This window comes from Acyrthosiphon pisum, unplaced genomic scaffold (genome assembly GCF_005508785.2).
Source record: "Acyrthosiphon pisum isolate AL4f unplaced genomic scaffold, pea_aphid_22Mar2018_4r6ur Scaffold_20960;HRSCAF=22641, whole genome shotgun sequence".
Classification (NCBI taxonomy): domain Eukaryota; kingdom Metazoa; phylum Arthropoda; class Insecta; order Hemiptera; family Aphididae; genus Acyrthosiphon; species Acyrthosiphon pisum.
Window position 1 is genome coordinate 900,152 of NW_021770374.1, and position 7,367 is coordinate 907,518.

The window sequence follows — 7,367 nt, forward strand, 5'->3', positions numbered from 1 at the left end:
AAAAATGTTTAACAAATATTTGATGATAACACTCGGTTGTCAAATCATAAAAGCATGATTGCATAAAACTATAAAACATTGTTACCAACTACAATCTCATGCACGGTCTTAGCTTATCAAATGATCGCATACTGCATACTTCATATTGTTCTAGTCAGTATTAAAGGCGGCAAACATTATAATGGTCGTGGAAAACCACTAACAGATATTATATTATAAACAGAGCTACCAACATATTATAAAGTATAAACTATAAACAATTATGATTATTATTATTTATGTTTAAATTGCTCGAAAAATTATTCTGGTTAAACATTTCGTTTTCGTTCTATAAAATAATTGATTGTGGTTTCGTTTTCGTTTTCGTTCATGTAAATTTTCCAATATAACCGGTTAATATCGAAACCGGTTTTAACCGGTTTGAAGCCCTGGTAAAAACAGTATTAGTATAAAATATTTTTGATTATTAACATCATGAGTTTGTCGTCCAAGTAATACATTATTATTAAAATTAAAATTAAAACAAATTGTGTGAAAAAACAGTATGAGTATAAAATTGTTTTGATTGTTAACATCATTTTGAATATTTACTGTACTAAAAAGAAACTTTTTTGACAAACTCAAACCTAGTTAAATGCCCATATATGTATTTTTGAATTTATTTTTCGTAAAGTTTTTAGTTGATTCACACTTGACATTTTACAATATACACTGGTTTGTACCTAATCACCTAATCAATCAAATTCTAAACCCACGTAAATATTGAAGGTGAGTTTTTATAAAACGATTGATTGAAGTCGGAATGAAATGATTCACATGCGTTCGTGGTTCTTGTTAATGAAGAAGTTGCTTCCGCCTATAACTTGGGGGGACGTACTTGTATTTGAGATGTAATTGTTCAATAAATATTGTGAATAGCGTATTCAGCTATTGCTATTATATCTAGCGTAGAACACGATTATTAGATAGACACTGTGGCATAAAATCTTCCATAAAACAACTCATTACTTCACTGGGACTTAAAAATAATAAACCAAAGGTTAGCCTTAACCACATACCAATATTACATATATTTTTGTATTCGATAACTAGACCTAGATAATGAATTCGTCGATATCATGCTTAGGTCAAGTGAAATCGACAACCAACTACATTCATCCCAAGCCAAACTTCATCAATTGTATTTAGTTTAGTTTTTTCGAAATCACTAGTTATATTAGTTGGTAAAAAAATATAACACATATTATCACACATCTCCGATATTTTATTTAATATATAAATGTAAGTCTCTGTTTTATTGTCAGGCAGCAAACAAAATATAAGTGGTACATAGTGCCCATTTTTGTACTCATGATTATTGACAATTGACATTTGATTAAAAAATCTAGCACTGTATGCAAGTAATTGGAAAGTGCCATCCATATAAATAGTTTAGACATATAATAAAAAAGTTAAATATTTTGCACATAAAAAAATCAAAACATTTTTAGAATCACTGTTGTTTAATAATAAAAACGGTTCACCTTTTTTTTTTTTTTTTTACAACTTGATTAATTTAACCCAATAAGCAAAGCTTGTGGCGAGTTAAATGAGTTATAGTATACAATGACTAGTAAATAAAATAAATTAACTGTTCATGTTGACATATATACTAAAAATAAGGTTTTACACATAACATAATATAATAAAGTTTTCATTTACACAGATTCACTTAATAACCAATTTTTAACAATTATTTTAATGGATTAAATATTATTAGATTTTGAAATATAATGATCAAAAATATATTTTTTTAATATTTAAAGGTAAAGAGTTATACATAACTGGACCTAAGTAATCAATAAATCTTTGGCTGAATTGTTTATTCGTGTACTTAATACTAACATCATATGCCCTGAATTCTCTTTTGTTTTCAGATTTATGTATACACTGTTTAGAAATATTAACAATTGCAAAAAACTTATACAGCACTTTAACTGGCAACACTCTTAAAGTTTTGTAATTAAGTGAAGATGAGCCTTGTCTCTCTTTTTTGTCTAAACATATTCTCACCGCTGAGTTCTGTTGAACTATTAGAGGTCTAATTGCATTTTCCGCACATCCTCATCAAACCATATTGCATAATAGACTTATACAGAGCTTCATATACAATACGCATGACTTCTATAGGTAGAATTTTGTTCAATTTATAGAATTTGAAAATTACTAATCTCAAGCGCATTACTGTATTATCAATATGAATATTCCATCTCAAATTAGAATCAATAATAACACCCAAATACTTTATACGTGTTACCCTTACTATTTCTTGACATTTGCATGTATTAGAGTTAATATTACCACATGTATGTATAAGAATATTGTTTATGGGAATTATGGTGTTATTGATATAGAAAGCAATAAAATTTGTTTTTTTAATGTTTAAAGTAAGTTTTTTACTGTTTAACTCTTAGAATACTTTATTTAAACCTATCGTAGTTTTTTCTTTTATAGTTTCCCAAGACTTTACTGAAAAAAAGGCAAGTGTCATCAGCATAGGTAACCACTAATCCACCTGTATTTAAGTCACAAATAGTATTAATATATAAGAGTAGTAGTAAGAGACATGGTCATTATTGAGTATGGCATAATTTTCTCGATTTTTTTGAGTCCCGACTACTCTTGGTATGGTTGGTGATGTCCCAACTTCTTTTGCAATTTCACAAGCACGATGAAATATAGAAACAAAAGTTTCTTCCGTCCGTAAATCTTGTAATTTTTGAATTGTCAATTCTACAGATTCTATTGCAATGGATAAATCTATATTTTCTGTTTGAAGATATTTTGAAATAAAATAAGTTATTCCAAGGACCTTTTCCAAAATACAGATAGTTATAATAAAATTAAAATTACACATAGATTTATGTAATGGAAAAACTGCTTTATCATGTTCTATTGACACAAGTTCTTCCAATGCACTAACTATTTCAATAAAACCTTCAACCAAAATTAAAATTGACTCGTGTCGTTCCACCCATCTAGTCTCGCAAAATTTTTTCAACCCAGAAAAGGATTTAGATTCTAATATTTCCGTAGTACAGTTGACCGTTTAGATGATGCACTTACTTCCTGTACAACACCCAGAGCATTTCTCACTTGTTGCACTTTTGATGCATCATTAAGACATAAGTTTAAACAATGAGCAAAACAGTGTATGTATAGTGCTTTTGGAAATTGTTTCATTATAACTGCTTGAACTTCTCTAAACGCAGACCTCATGTTTGTTGCACCGTCATACCCTTGCCCTCGAGCATTTTTTAAATTTAGTTCTAAAGACAAAGTACTTATAATGGTGTTGGCCAATTCAGATCCTACAGTACTATAGACAGGAACAAATTGTAGAAAATCCTCTCTTATTATAATATATGTATTATCTTTTTCAAAATTTGAACTTTTTTCTAAGTATCGTATACATAATGAAAACTGTTCAACATGGCTTATATCTGTTGTCTCATCAGCTAATATTGTAAAGTATTTTTCCTTTCGTATTTTGTCACAAATGTAATGCTGCATATATTCAGAAATAACAGAAACAATATCATTCTGAACATTAGCACTTATATAAGAAGCATTCTTGTTACAGTTCTATATGTGATTTAAGAATAAGTTATCACCATTTTCAATTTGATAGCGATATAAGCTTCTAAAGTTACCATCATTTTTTATTGGAGTATTTAGACTAAGTTCACCAAAATCATGTTCACCTCTAAGAGCTAATCCTTGCCTTCCACATAACTCAATTGTTTTAATTATTGTTTTTAGAACTTCTCTATTATTTTTTATCTCCTTTTCATTTCTTTTATGCATTTGAACAATTACATCATTTTGTTTTTGATCAATTATTTTTGAAAATTCAACAGCTTTTAGTTTAGAAAACTTGTGATACTCATTGTTCTGGACTTCTGGTGATTATTGAAGATACTAATAGCATGTTTCCAATTACAAAAAGGTTGAGTGACTAAAGATGTAGGTGGAGAATGCATGCCTTTCCCAGCATATTCACTTTTATAGAACAACACACAATATTTACAAAATGCACCTTTTTCAATGTTTGAAAATGCTAACCAAGACTACCTTTCCAACCATGATAAATTAAACATTCTTGACTGACTTCCAAATGTTTTTAACTATTACATAACATGATTTTAATATATGTACTGACTGTTGGTATTAAAAAACAAACTCAACATAAAAATTTATATTATAGGTAGGTACATAATACAATTCATTTTAATTAATACCAATTCTGGTTCTGTAACATGTTCAACTATATTTTGGCTCGCTGAGTTAACAGAAATACTGCCTCTATGTCTATCAATAGTTGCCCCTAAATTCGTACTGGCCTAAAAGGTAAAATGTATATATTTTAGGTATTCTGCCCTCCTAAGCCAATAATTGGTCTAATGTGTGATATTTCAGTTGTTGGTGATCTATATTTTAAAACTGACACACTTCACCAAATATAATATAAAGTAAAAAGCAAAAAGCGTAAAAGTAAAAAGCATAAATCATAAACATAAAGGCATAATCCAAAAGCCACAAATTGATGTTGATAATTAATGATGGTAGGTATATTGGCGTATTGCATTATTTTATGTTGGTAACACCACAGATTATATAAAACAATATAAAAAGATTAGTTAATCTTCGATATCACGAATAAGATTATTGTTATCAATATATTGTCATAGGTTAAAACCAAACCATAGACCTTAATATACTAAAAGGTCGTCAACATTATTACTATGATATGAACCATAATATGATATTGTTCTGTGATATGAACCCATTACGCATTACTAAAAAAAATCTTTCCAGAGATTTCTGGGGGGGGGGGGGGGGGTCTTAAGCCCAAAAGCCCACCCCCTGGATACGGAACTGGTGTTCTATTTTCCAGATAGCTAGAGAACCAGCTTCGACTTTTCTCATTTATTCCAAAACCTGGCAAAATATTAATCAATTCCCCATGGTCTACACTGTAGACTCTACAGTAACCAAAGCTTTAGCCAAGTCCAAGAATATTGCTATAACTTTTTCATTACTGTCTAATTTTTCATAAATAAATTGTCTTGTTGAATATAAAGCATTGATGGTACTCCTGCCCGGTCGAAAGCCAAACTGAAATTGGGATAAAAGTTTATATTTTTTATTTTTTATTGGGTTAAAAGAGTTTTGTATTATATGACTTATACTATCAACGAATTCAGAAATAGATTCATAGTACTTAGTGTAATAACTATCAAATTTTTCTATAATAATTAAATACATCTATCATAATTATTAGTAAAAAAAATTAACTTAGAATTAACATTATGAAAACAAATAAATAAACTTATAGACTGTATATTATGTTATTATTTGATTTTTGAGATAGATGCTTCATCCTCTATATTTATAGTCATCGAGCCCTCGTTTTTTTTAACAAATATTTTATTATTTTTGAACCAAATAAATTTGTAACCAACCTCTTTTATATCAATATTCCTTGTCTTGAAAAATAGATTCGTAAATGTTGATGTCATCTGCTCATTTACATAAACTGCCGTGTTATTCTATTTGTCGTCAATATGTTTTGCTACCATTTTTTTTTTTTATAAGATCCATGACCTTACGCTTTTCTTCGACGGACTTGAAACATACCGAGATCTTCTTAGGCTTATCCGTGAACTTAGACGGTATGCGAAAAGCATTTTTAACTTTTATATCTAATCCCAGTGTTGATGTAATTTTATCCATAGTATCTGTACAAACTTTGTTCTGAATTTCAGGCACACCAATAAGTTCTACATGACACTCCAGCGATTTTTGTTCAATAATATTAACTCGTTGTGATAATTTTAAAATTTCTTTCTGAAGAACTATATTTTCTTCTTTTATTTGTTTATTTTCATCCTTTAATTCATTGATTGTAGACACTATATATATTGTTGGCCAAAATGACCAAATTGCGTACTTATAAATTGCACAGAGTCAATTACACCTTTTAAAGTTTCATCAGTAATTTCATTTCCTTTTGAAGTTAATAATTTATTTGTTTTATTCAATAAATTATCTTGCTCCTTACTAAATTTACAAGTGTTGCAGGACCAGTTATCTTTCGCTTGTTTGTTCAACTTACGAAATTTTTCCTCCCTGTGACCCGCACAGAAGTGGGTAAACTCTTTACATATAAAACATCGAATTTCATCTCCTTGATGGATACTATTATTGCAAACTACGCACAGTATTATAAAAACTTGAAAACACTTTATATTAATAATATCTAGCGATAATGAAAATGTATTATGATTATCGAGACAACGGCGAACGACGAACGACCGTATCCGACAAAGGTCAAACAGTAACTATTTTTACTGGACGCATGAGCTCCGCACAGGATCTGCCAAGCCGATTTAACTTAAATTTATCAGGAAGAGCATTCTCCATCGAACCGAGAGATTCAGAAATAGTATGTTTATCATGTTCAATCTTTACAGAGGTATCTGGTGAAGAAGACTCAGGAACACCGTATATGATTAAATTGGGAAGACATCTTTCATGCTCAAAATTTTCTTGAAGTACTTGAGATACAATAGATTGGGAATTCTCAAAGGGTTTGCAGCCCTTCAATCTAGCAACTTTACCCTTAAGTTCTTCAACTTTACCATGGAGGGTGGCATACGAGGTTTTAAGTTCGGATACTTCTTTAGACACTTTTAGGAATTCCGATTTTAGCTCTTTAAATTTCAAGGTCGAAGAGTCAGATAGTACCTTATTGGTGATTGACATTTCCACCTTAAGAGCCTTAATTGCAGCCATTATATCGTCGTTGGAAGTAGGGTCTTTCGAGGAAGATAGTTTGCTGTTGGCAGCAGTACGAGTGGTAGGCATGTTGAATAAATTAAATAGAAAAAAACGTTTACTATCGTTAAAGTCTCCAAAGAAAAGCTGAGCAGTGGTACACGGGTAGGCGTAAAATATAAATTATAACAATATTTAAACCACCGTTCAAGTCTCCAAAAGAAACAGCTGGTAAGGCCACAGCTAGTGTGTCGATACAGGGCCCGTATCACCACGTTTCTCCCGCCTTTTCGTTACCGTCCGCGTACCGGACATGTTTATGTTATATTCGTGATTTATTTTATTTTATTTTATACAACTTCTGTGATAATTTATATTTATGTTCCTTTGCCATCTCGATATCACGTCTCCCATTGACGACGCCATGCCACTCGTCACGCGACGGGTACGACGCGGCCGACCGACCGGACAGCGTTCTCTTTGCTCACCGCCCTCGACCGAGCCACACGTTTTGCTCGACCAACGATCCGTCCGAAATCATGCGTTCA